We start from the raw sequence: 13038 nt of genomic DNA on the forward strand, positions 1-13038 counted from the left end.
TGTATTACTGGAGGATTCCCCGGCTGAAATCATTTGTTTCTGTTGTGCATTTAAGCATGTCTACGGATTTTCATTATATGCGAAACGTGAAAATCCGTAGGTATACTTAGATGCACAACAGAAACAAATGATTTCAACCGGGGAATCCTCCAGTAATCCCTTTTTCTTTATATGTGAAATAGTGGGTGTGTTTGGATTCTTTACCTGGCAGGGGATGTGATGCGTCTAGTGTGTTAGATACAAGTTAGTGTTAAGTTCATGCTTGCATGCCTTCTCGCTTCCAGCTAACACCACTGGCTTACCTCACAGTGAAAAGGGAGCAACTGTGCATGTCTTCTCTGCCAGTACATAGCGTCTCCATCATCAAGACTCCTACAGTGCCTCCACATTGGCCACATATGGTAACTAGATGCCTTGCGGCCCCAGGTTAGACAGAGTAGTAGGGAACCCCAGAGGTAGTGCGTTATGGCCCACTGATGTGTGGACATGTCCTGGCACACTACTAACCCCTACCCCGCTGTCTTGTGGGTGCCCTTGGTTGGGTGAAGACTAGGGGAACCAACCCCAAAATCAAACACCACTACCTTCTGAGCTTATCACAGCAAAAGGCTAAGAGATGGGAACTCTGTCTTCAAATCCTATTGCAATTTTCCTTAAAAGGTTATGGAACCTCATCCAGAAAGAAAAGGCGTAGTAGCGGGCATGATAGGGCGACTGTCTACCTCACTGAAATTACTTTTGGCTAGAAGCTGCGGCCTCCGCTGCTACCAGTTGTCGCAGGTACGCTCCACTGGACATGAGCATTGGAGATTCAGAGGGTGGTTATCTGATGCACAACAGATACTACACCTAAACTGCACAAGCAAGTTAGGAGCCAAGGAAGAAAATCCTGTACCAAAGGATAAAGCACTGAGGCCTCGACTAGTCATCGTCAAGGCTGACGGACTGCATGATGATGATTAGCATGTGAAACAAGAGACCCACTGTTCCTTGATGTTCGCAAAAGCTAAAATGACTCCCATCAAAGGGAGATGACTCCCTGCCTTGGAATTGATGGCTATATATCTGGCTCTTAAAGTTATTCCTCAGGTCTTGCAGGCCCTAATGCCTAGCAATATTCACGCCTCTTCCCTTGTGTCAGATGCTCAAGTAGGCCTGTCGTAGTTTTTAAATCGGAAGGGATAAAAATATATATTTTTGTAGAAAATCGTATATTGGATATAAATAAATCCAAGGAGGAGAATAACCTCAAATTTGGGGTGCTCCCTAAATTTATGTGCCCTTGCCAGATAATCTAGCGAATCTATTAACAAGAAGCATTACTACCTCTAAGTTCACACAAGTATTCAATTTCTTGGTATATGGACCAGACTAGCTAAACCAAGATAGCATCTGCTGGCCCATCTCTTCCTTATTCTGTCTTAACGACAACAACAGGAAAATTGTTTCCTGTATGTTCTCAGATGTAGTGGGACTTCTGGATATATATTATATATATCCTCCAGTCATACAAAATAGGAAAAATGAATTGCTTTGAGGAAGGAACGAACAATACGTTTATTAAAATAAACGAACTAGGATTTATTTTGTGAAGAAACAAATGAAAGAAAAGGGTACAACACGTGTTTAGTTTGGCGTGTGTCTCTCGCTGTTAACTGGTGAGAAGGAAAGTCTACTGTTGTATAGAGAGAGAGAGAGAGTGAGAAAGTTAATCCAGTTTGGCATGCGTCTCACGCTGTTAGCTGGTGAGAGGGAAAGTCTATTATTGTAGAGAGAGAGAAAGAGAGAGAAAGTCAATCCAGGCCATGGAGATAGAATACGTGTAAGGTGTACCTACTGTCTGTTGACTCTTGCCTCTACACATAGTAGCAGGTGATGTGAGGCGTGCGGACTCGCGCGCCTCAAAAGGGAGCGAATGGTCTGTCGACCGCTCAGCTCGGAAGCTGAATCGAAAAGAGGAGGAAACAGCTCAGGTCTCTTGCTTTTATAGTTGTTTCCGGTGGTCTTTTGTGCATGTGTGGATTTCCTTCAAAGGGGAAGTGACGTTGCCCATGTGTGCGTATGTGTGCACGTATGTGTGCATACATGTGTGTATGTTAGCGTGTGTGTGTATGCACGTGAATGTGAGTGTATGTACGCGAACGTGAATATATCTACGTGTGTGTACCTGCGCGCGTATGTTTGTGTGCGCGTATGTGCATGACAAGAAAAATGGCTTGAGATGTGAACATGTGTTTTTGTGCGAGACTAGAAGGGCTCGTACACCGGCTCGGATGTGAACTGTTTACTTTTAAAAATATCTGATTTCTCTACTTTATCTTAGGTGATTAATGTCTTAGAAAAAATACAAATAAAAGATGTGTGTGTGTGTATATATATATATATATATATATATATATATATATATATATACATATATATATATATATATACACACACATATATTTATATATATATATATATATACACACACATATATTTATATATATGTGCCAGTTGGCACAGTTTAATATTCAAATTTAAAATCGTTAAATACAATTTAGGCGCGCAGTGCAATTGATTGTTTCGGCGCGTTAAAAAAATGAAAAATGACACCCACGCAAATTCCGCCGTGACCTTTATATACCAAAGGTGCATACGTAGTTGAAAGCACCCCATGTGATGTCTTCCGTCCAATGGAATTCCTCCTAGGACACATTTTAAAACTGATTTTCTAGAGCTAGTTTGGAGCCAATCAAACCAAATATAAACATGCACAAATACAAAATCTATCTCTTTAGTCTCTTAGCCTTTCGAGCATTCTTTCGTCTCTTTAAACTCTTCCGACTCATTCAACGCTTTCTCATTAGGACTTACCACGCGTGCAAACATCAATTATTTCATTTCCACTGCTCCGCACATTAATACTCTCTTTTAACAGACGAACATTAATATTGTCTATGTTACATATTTGAACATTCAAAGAACACAAAAAAGAGACTCTCCACCTTTCATGTGAACTCAAAAAAAAAGAACTCTGGAATATTGAGAACTATGTTTTTACTTGTTATTATTTGTTATTTCTATTCCGGAAATAAACCTCCGTTTGTGTTGCACATAAGATTTCTTATTTTTATTTTTATTATTTGTGGAGGAAGTCAGTTCCCCAAAAAAAAGGCCTGGCGACCCCCACAAGTTGGTGACCCGACGCAGAAATCATATGCACAACGGAATCTTATAAACTATTAAACAACCATGACTCAGCGGAAAAAGCGACAATTTTTTTTCGACCACAATTTCAAGCTCCGCGTCACCGGAAAAAGTCAGTTGACAGTTTAAAGGCTTTGAAATCACTTTCGAGCGAAGAAAACAAACATGGAACCTTCCTGTGTTGAAAAACCTCTGGCAACGTTAATGGTAAATATACCAGCATTTAATCCTACCAACATAAAGACCTGGTTTATCCAAATCCAGGCCCTTTTCGACGCAAAGCGGATAACGTCTCAACGAACCAAATACTGTTACTTGGTGGAAAAACTCCCGGCAGACGTCGTCGAAGAGGTGGCGGATTTATTGGAGAATGTGCCTGAAGACAACCCATATGACGAACTTAAGAAGGCCATCTTACGATGGACAGGCTTTTCAAACGAAACAAGGTTACGCAATCTTTTCACCCAAGTAGAATTGGGAGATCGCACCCCGTCACAACTTTTGCGATACATGCGTACATTGCTAGGGGACAACAAAATGTCCGAAAATATAATGAGAAGTCTGTGGCTGGATAAACTTCCAGACACAACAGTACAAATCCTAGCACCCACAACGGAAGAGACAAATATTGAAAAACTCGCCGATATGGCAGATCGAATCCATGAAAATCTGAGGCACCGCAAAGTAAACTCAGCACAAGCACAGCAGAAACAGACGTGCGACGACAATATATCGGGACTAAAAATGACGGTCGAAAATCTCACTCGACAAGTGCAGGAATTAATACAAATAAACCATCGTTACTCATTTAATAAACGATCGGACTACCGAAAACGAAGTCTTAGTAGAGGTCGAAGTAACACACGGGAACGAGCGAACGAAATCTGTTTTTACCACAAAAAATTCGGCACACAAGCTCGGCGTTGCACTTATCCTTGTTCTTTTAAAAACAAGAATCAGGGAAACGAATATTCCGGCCAGTAGAGACGACGACTGTCGCTGGATTTTCCACTAAAGGTCGTTTATTTTTTATTCGTGATAATAATCATGGATATAATTTCTTAATAGACACTGGAGCTGAAATCAGCGTAATACCACCTCTACATAAACAAAAAGCTATTCCACAGCCTTACCACCTCCAAGCAGCTAATGGCACACAAATACCGACATACGGTGAAAAATATTTAGACGTCAATCTCGGCCTGCGCTGCACATTTCCGTGGATTTTTACCATAGCCAAAGTGACGACACCAATATTAGGAGCAGATTTCCTAGCACGGTTTAATCTATCGGTAGACATGACTAGTCGCACACTGACTGATAACCAAACAAAAATCGTAATTAAAGGTATCACCACAAGATACCAGTCTACTGGGATTAGTTCTGCCTTACCTGAAGAGATGTACATTCGTCGGCTGTTTCAAAAATACCCACAACTTACTCAGCCATTCAAAGTCACGGATAATATTAAACATAATGCAAAGCATTATATTAAAACGAATAGACAACAAGTCTACGCCACCCCCAGACGTCTGAAGCCGGATAAGTACAAGATCGCAAAAGACGAATTTCAACGCATGTTGCAACAAGGAATTATCCGACCTTCCAAAAGTGCGTGGTCATCTCCTCTACACATGGTACAGAAAGCAGACGCGACAACATGGCGTCCATGCGGCGATTTCAGGAGATTAAATGCACAAACTGTACTGGATAGATACCCTATCCCACACATTCACGATTTTGCAATCGGACTGCAAAATGCCACGGTATTTTCCAAACTGGATTTAGTAAAAGCGTATTACCAAATACCGGTGGCGGATGAAGATATCCACAAAACAGCACTGACCACACCATTTGGACTTTACGAATTCGTCAGAATGCCATTCGGACTTAGGAACGCTTGTCAAACCTTCCAAAGGTTAATAGACGAGGTTTTTAGGGACCTTCCATTCGTATTTGCTTACGTGGACGATGTCCTAATTGCTAGTAGAAACCTCAACGAACATAAACAACACTTGGAACAAGTTTTTCAAAAACTGTCCCATTACGGTTTAAAGATAAATTTGGACAAATGTATTTTCAGTCAGCAAGAAGTAAACTTCCTTGGACATTCAATTGATAAGGATGGTATATCACCATTACCCGAAAAAGTAAGCGCCATTACGGATTTTCCACAACCTATGTCTGTTAGACAAGTTCGTCGCTTCATAGGTATAATTAATTACTACAGACGATTTTTACCCAACTGTTCCACAATCCTTGCACCGTTAACGTCATTATTGAAGAACAAAACGAAAAACCAACAATTAAAACTGGACGGATCAGCTTTAAAAGCTTTCCATCAAGCTAAAACTGCCTTAGTCAATTTCACAAAATTGAATTATATTAAGGACAGCGAAGAATCGAAGCTTACACTTACAACAGACGCGTCAGACATAGCTGTAGGAGCAGTTATACATCAACTGACAGGGGATACAATGACCCCTATATCGTTTTTCTCAGCCAAACTGAGCAAGACACAGACAAAGTACAGTACTTTTTCAAGGGAACTATTAGCAATTTATTTGTCAATTAAACATTTTAGACATCTGTTAGAAGGAAGAAACTTCTGTATTTACACTGACCATAAATCGTTAACATATGCACTGCATACGCATGTAGATAAATATGGTCCAAGAGAAATCAGACACCTTGATTATATTGCCCAATATTCCACAGACATCAGATACGTCAAGGGGCAAGAAAACATTGTGGCGAACGCATTATCACGAGCTGCAATAACTTCACTAAATTCCAGTTCGTTAACTATGGAATTAATTGCACAAGAACAGAAGACGGACAAGACACTCACTGACGTACAACAGAAAACGTCTTTGCAACTGAAGGAAATGCCTGTACCTTTTAGTGTAACGACACTTTATTGTGATACAGCAAAAGAACAACCGCGTCCATACATACCGCCAAGCATCAGACGACATGTTTTTCTACATTTTCACAATATGTCGCATCCAGGCAAACGAGCCACCGTAAAAATAATAACAGACCGCTTTGTTTGGCCGAATATGAATGCAGATATTCGAAATTGGACCAAGACGTGTGTATCCTGTCAGAAAAATAAAATACACAGGCACACGAAGTCACCGCTGGGCACTTTCAGTGCGCCTGATGCCAGGTTCACCAATATCCATGTTGACTTGGTGGGGCCATTACCGCCCTCAAAAGGACACACCCACATTCTCACCATAGTCGACAGGTTCAGCAGATGGCCAACAGCCATACCCGTGAAAGACACATCGGCAGCGACAGTAGCTGGAACAATACTAAAAGACTGGATAGCAATGTTTGGAGTACCGTCAATACTCACAACGGACAGAGGTTCGCAATTTCAATCGAAACTCTTCGCAGAGTTCAACCAATTGTTGGGAACAACCCACATAAAGACTACTGCTTATCACCCTTGCTCAAACGGCCTCGTCGAACGCTTTCACAGACAGCTAAAAACTTCTTTGGCCACGAGTCTTAACAACGCGGACTGGTCAGATAATTTACCATTAATCCTATTAATGATCCGAAACACAATAAAAGAAGACTTACAAAGCACACCAGCAGAGCTAGTTTTTGGATCCGTAGTCACACTACCTGGACAGTATTTTAATGCATACACAGATATTTCACCCACGGCTACATTTGTGACGGAATTAAAGAACAAAATGTCTTCTCTCAAATTTACCCCCACCAGGAGGGCTGACAAACAAACCTATATACCGAACGACCTTCACACATGCAAATTTGTGTTTATCAGGAATGATACGGTCAAAAAGCCATTTTGTCCAAATTACACTGGACCATACCAAGTTTTGGACAGAAGTGAAAAATATTTTACTGTCCAACGGAAAGACAGGAAAGACAACATCGCGATCGACCGAATTAAACCAGCATACATTGAGGAATACCCTCAGACAATTTCCCCACCAGAACAAATTCCCTTAGAACATGAGAGACCAGCAGAAAATGACGAGGACACCAAACCCACGACAAAAACGAGTAGGAAAGTCCACTGGCCGAAACATTTCAAGGAATACATTACATATTAAAAAAAAAAAAATTTTTTTTCCAATCTGGGGGGAGTATTTGTGCCAGTTGGCACAGTTTAATATTCAAATTTAAAATCGTTAAATACAATTTAGGCGCGCAGTGCAATTGATTGTTTCGGCGCGTTAAAAAAATGAAAAATGACACCCACGCAAATTCCGGCGTGACCTTTATATACCAAAGGTGCGTACGTAGTTGAAAGCACCCCATGTGATGTCTTCCGTCCAATGGAATTCCTCCTAGGACACATTTTAAAACTGATTTTCTAGAGCTCGTTTGGAGCCAATCAAACCAAATATAAACATGCACAAATACAAAATCTATCTCTTTAGTCTCTTAGCCTTTCGAGCATTCTTTCGTCTCTTTAAACTCTTCCGACTCATTCAACGCTTTCTCATTAGGACTTACCACGCGTGCAAACATCAAGTATTTCATTTCCACTGCTCCGCGCATTAATACTCTCTTTTAACAGACGAACATTAATATTGTCTATGTTACATATTTGAACATTCAAAGAACACAAAAAAGAGACTCTCCACCTTTCATGTGAACTCAAAAAAAAAAAGAACTCTGGAATATTGAGAACTATGTTTTAACTTGTTATTATTTGTTATTTCTATTCCGGAAATAAACCTCCGTTTGTGTTGCACATAAGATTTCTTATTTTTATTTTTATTATTTGTGGAGGAAGTCAGTTCCTCCCAAAAAAGGCCAGGCGACCCCCCCCCCCACATATATATATATTAATGAAAAATATTTTCTTCATGATTGTTTTTTTTTTTTTGTATTAGAGTTAGGCGTTCTCGGCGTTTTTCGTAAACTGTCCAGACGAGAATATTCCTACGATAGCGCCAGTCCTTACGCAGCAAAAGAAAGTACCAACAATTTGAGAAGGAGGTGGTATTTAACTGAGAATGTTCGCTCATCTCCAAATTTACTGATTTATTTTTATTTATTTATTTGATCATTTTTTATTTATTTTATTATTTTATTCACCCCAATAACTTAACCAATCGGGATTTTCCGTAAATTCGTTGCTAACCAAGCGAATATTCGTCAATTTTCGACTATTTCCGTTAGTCCGTTACTAACCAAAAGAATAATCGGTAATTTCCGGCTGTTTCCGCCAGCAACTGCTACAAATTTAAATGCCGCCATGCTTGTTTGAGGTCTTTTTTTTATTTCAGTTCGTTACCGGATTGAATTTTAAGTGTAAGTTTTCTCAAACCATCATTATTTTGTCGTTCTTATAAACATTTAATGTAAGAATGTAAGGTATCTACATGATCAAATTCATATTCGGCAGAGAGCGAATTTTTTTTTTTTGTGGAAGCTGGTTTGTTTACTTTTTTGTGCGTGTGTTGATTAGAATGATAAACGAAGAATAATAAGCGTTTTTTCTTTTCTTTTTTTTTTTCGATAAATACTTTTAATTTTTCAATAATTTTAGTTTATTTATTTTTTTGTCATTAACACATCCGTCGGACATTCCGAAATCCATTTTTAACACGGAGAGAACTTAGCTGTTCTATATCTTCACCGAAATTTGTTAAACCTTAATCGTAAAAAAAAGTTTGTCACAGAATCTCATTTATATTTTTGTTAAAATCCGATGCGTTTACGGATTTATTTCCAAAAAATGTACATATTTTTTTTACTATTATTAAATTTAATATTTAATTTATTTCTTTTCATTGCCTATGTTTCATGAACATGTTTAGCTGACTTTAGAAATCTTTAATGCTTCTCAAAATTTTGGCCGATTTTTATTTTAGTTTTTAGTTTTTGTCAACCCTACATCATCAGTTACGTAAATTATTTAGAGTAAAATGGCTTTCGCCATTTTACTTGTAGTAAAAAAAAAAAAAAAAAACGAGAAAGAAAAACCGCAGATTTTTATAGAATTACTCCCGACCCAAATCTAGTGTTTTGTTCCTATTTACTATGCCTCCCCACGGGACAGAGTTAGACACCAGGGTCGTTTTTTAACGTGGAGAAAAGGTACAAAAATAAAAATTGTCTCAGTCGTGAAGGATTTCTCCTCCACCGAAAGAGAACAAGAAATAGAAGTGCAGCATCTGAAGAACAGATACTACACTTTGATCTTGTCCCGAAGGCCAAGTTGTTGATACAAGTGCAAGTTGCGCAACCGTCCGCCCCAACCCCACTCGTTCTATTTTTTCATTGCTTTTCCACCCCGAATAGGGCATAGTGCCATTTAGATGTAAGAGGCTACTATTTGGAACAAAGTTTGCAGGGATACTATGTAGGGAGTTGAGCAGTGCTTGCTTGCCCGCATTACATTTGAACTTCTGCATCTCAGTACAATTGGGGGGTAAATTTTTACTTTCTTTCCACCTTAACACTCACCTTTAATATGACTTTTCAGATTTTCGAGTATGCTGAAAACGAATATTTTTATTTCATTTTCACCCCAAACAAGGCACAGTTCCACTTTGATGTAGGGGTCTACTATAAGGGACATAAATTGGCGGGATACTATGTAGGGAGTGGAGCAACAATTTACATTACACTTGAACTCCTGCATGTTAGTAAAATTTTGCACAAACAAGTAGTTTTCCAGGTATTAAGACGCTTATTATGCAATGTAATCCCTTATGTTTTTACTGTTGGCCATGTTTGTACGGTCAAGTGCATGCGTGTAAACAAAACCGCGAGAAACAAATCGAACAACATAGCAACCAATTTTTCCAACTGTTTCACATTGGGGTGTGGGTATTCGCTTGTGCAAGGAAGTTTTTTTGTTGTTGTTGTTCTGTTTGTTTTTTTTTTTTTGATGGGGGTGGGGGCTCATTTTTAGTCCTCGGTTTTTTAAGGAGGGGTTTAAATTTCCCACTTTCTTTGCTCTCATTTGCAAATTCACAAATATCCGTGGATTTAGAACTAACTTCAACAATTTAGAATCATTTCTCCAAGTAAACTACCTGGATAACTTTACGCTAAGTGAAACAAACTTTCGCTCCTCCATTCCTTCTAAACACTTTAACATGTCTGATTATCACCTACCTTTCCATAAGAACTCCGGCACACACATGGGTTCACAACACTCCCCTTGACTCAAACGACTAGGCCTACATGTGCTTTAGACTAAACTTGCAACATAGCATTACTTATATTTTCTCTACCGTTCTCCCTCAATCCATGGGTGTACCCTAATCAACTATGCCTCCGACAGCATAGATTCAGCACTCTCTATAGTTAGTAGCGTTCAAGTGCATGTGATTGGTGACTTTAATGTCCACCACATAAATTGGCTTGGCTTCTCTAGTTACAGACACAGCTGGCAGCATCCCACTCGCTGACACAGACTGTCAAGTTCACGACCAATCTCCCAGATTATTAGAACCACAAGCCTCACTTCTAGACTTATTTCCAACCACAGTTAACTTTTAAAACCAGTAGTCTCCTGTTTTGCACACATCTCCCTATACTTTCCGGATTGAATCTTCTCTGAGTTCATCAGATCTAAGCCTGTCTCAAATGCCCATTACTCACTCTGGAATGCTGATTAAGTTATGATATTCGTAGACATCATCCTGAACTCTCAACCCTAAGTTAAAGAGCCATTGCTTAAAATGACAAGGTACTTTGAGAAAGCTGACTGGAAACCCATCAGGGATCACATCAGAGATGCCTTATGAAGCAATATAGTTTCTATTCCTGCAGAACAGTGTACAAAAGAGATTACTGAAGGGTTCAAAGCAACAATCGAAGCATGTGTTCCCACACGGAATTTTAATAGCAAACTCCACTCTCCCCAATGGTTCACTTTTACTTGTGCAGCTGCCATCTCCTAAAAGCAACACGTGTTCTGCAGAATTAGCCAACATATCCAGTAGAAACAGACAAAAGTATATAGAAATTAGAAATAATTGTAAGAGTGAAGAAATAGCCGCAGCCAAGAGAAGGTATACTGAAACCTTTAAAAAACAAATTGAGTCACAGAAGTTCGGAACTTACAATTTCTAGAAAAATTATGACGGTGTAGTAAATAACGGTCAATCTACAATTCCCCCCTCCAACCGGCAGCTATGAGGTTGTTTGTGTTAAGTTTTGAGATATTATGTTGAACAAAGATGGCGGCGTAGTTCAGATCAGTAATTGGCAGTAACCAAGATGGCGCCCAAGAATCAAATGTGGTCCGTGGCGTAATTAACAGCAAACTGATTGAATTAAAAATTCGACAATTTTTATAGTAATTTTGAAAGGTTTTCATTGGTTGTTTAGCACAGCCGGTGGTTATAAAAAATGATCGGCGAATCCATTCGTCACATACCCCCATTAGGAGTCAAAAACATTTTACAGTTTTCACCAGGGTTGCAGAGTCAGTTGGATTTCTAAGAGTACTAGGAATTGAAGTCAGTTGGACTTTTACCATTTGACTCCGCAACCCTGGTTTGCACAGCAACTGAGAAAGTTAACCTTGCTAGCCTGGTGGTTTGCCTCCGACTTCACTGTAGACCCAACAAATCATTCTTTCCCAAATTTTCCTTTGCAGACAGAAACCGCACTTGATGATTTGAAAATCACCTCTTCTCATGTTTGTGACATCATAAAAAACTAGACACCTCAAAGGCATATGGGCCTGATCTTCTCCCTGCTATATTATTAAAAAAATGCTCCACAGAGGTTTCCCCAATTCTATTCAAACTCTTCAACAAATGCCTTACCAAATCTTGCTTTCTTGACTGCTAGAAAATTGTTTCTGTGGTACAAGTTTTTAAAAATTCTAGTGAAAGAACTGACCCGTTAAATTATCACCTCATTAGCCTTCTCCCACGCTTCACCAAATTCTTTGAGTCCTTAACTAATTTACTTAACTAATCTACTTAACTAATTTGAGTCCTTGTACGGCACAATCATGTTGACACACCGGTTCTCGCCAGATCATCGAAGTTAAGCAATGTTGAGCCTGGCCAGTACCAGATGAGTGACCATTTGGAAAGACTAGGTGCTGTATGTACTTTCTGAGAAGGTTGGGCGTGTGGCCAGCACCCTTACCCCATAAAAAAGAATTCCGTCGCTACAAAAGCATCTACAAAGTTGTAGATGGCTTATGCCCCTTAGGGGTTCAAGGCTGTGGATGGATGAAATTTGAGTCCTTAACTAATCCACTTCTAGATCTGTTTTCTGATCACAGTTCCCGATGATTGTATAACGAATGCCCATAGCCCATTTGGGAACACTGATCATGCAGTGATAATGGTCGAAATCATCCTAAACTCTAGAGCCAAAACTGAAGAACCATTGCTCTAAGCAACAAGATACTATAAAAAGGCTGACTGGGAAGCCATCAGGGATCTCATCAGAGATGCCCTATGGGGAAATATCGTTTCTCTTCCTGCTAAACTGCACAAATGAGACCACTGAATGGTTCCAAACAGCAATTCAAGCACATGTTACCACGCGGAAATTTTATACCAAGCCCCACTCTCCCCAATGGTTTACTTCTATTTGTGCAACTGCCATTGCGCAAAGGCAGCATGCGTACCGCAGATTTAACCAACATAAGTCCAGTTCAAACAGACAGAAGTTATAGAAGCTATAAGTAACTGTAAGAAAGAAATAGCGACAGCTAAGAGAGAATTTGCTGACCAAAAAACGCATCGAAGCACAAAAATTAGGAACCCGTGATTTCTGGAAAATCTACAACAGTGTAGTAAATGATGGGCAATCAACAATTTCTCCACTGACCAACAATCATGAGATTGTTTGCTCAGCAACGGACAAGTCTAA

The 13038-nt window shown here is 39.5% G+C and overlaps 1 protein-coding gene across 1 annotated transcript in view; it reads left to right on the top strand.

The window, feature by feature from the left end:
• Positions 1 to 8363: 8363 nt before the first annotated feature.
• Positions 8364 to 13038, top strand: part of LOC145243908 (uncharacterized) — a 35891-nt gene continuing 31216 nt past the window's right edge. Inside the window, exon 1 of the mRNA XM_080107018.1 lies at positions 8364 to 8493. The gene's annotated coding sequence lies outside the window, so the exon portion shown is untranslated. The remainder of the gene's footprint in view (positions 8494 to 13038) is intronic.

This window comes from Euprymna scolopes, chromosome 22 (genome assembly GCF_053919585.1).
Source record: "Euprymna scolopes isolate OS-2025 chromosome 22, ASM5391958v1, whole genome shotgun sequence".
Lineage (NCBI taxonomy): Eukaryota > Metazoa > Mollusca > Cephalopoda > Sepiida > Sepiolidae > Euprymna > Euprymna scolopes.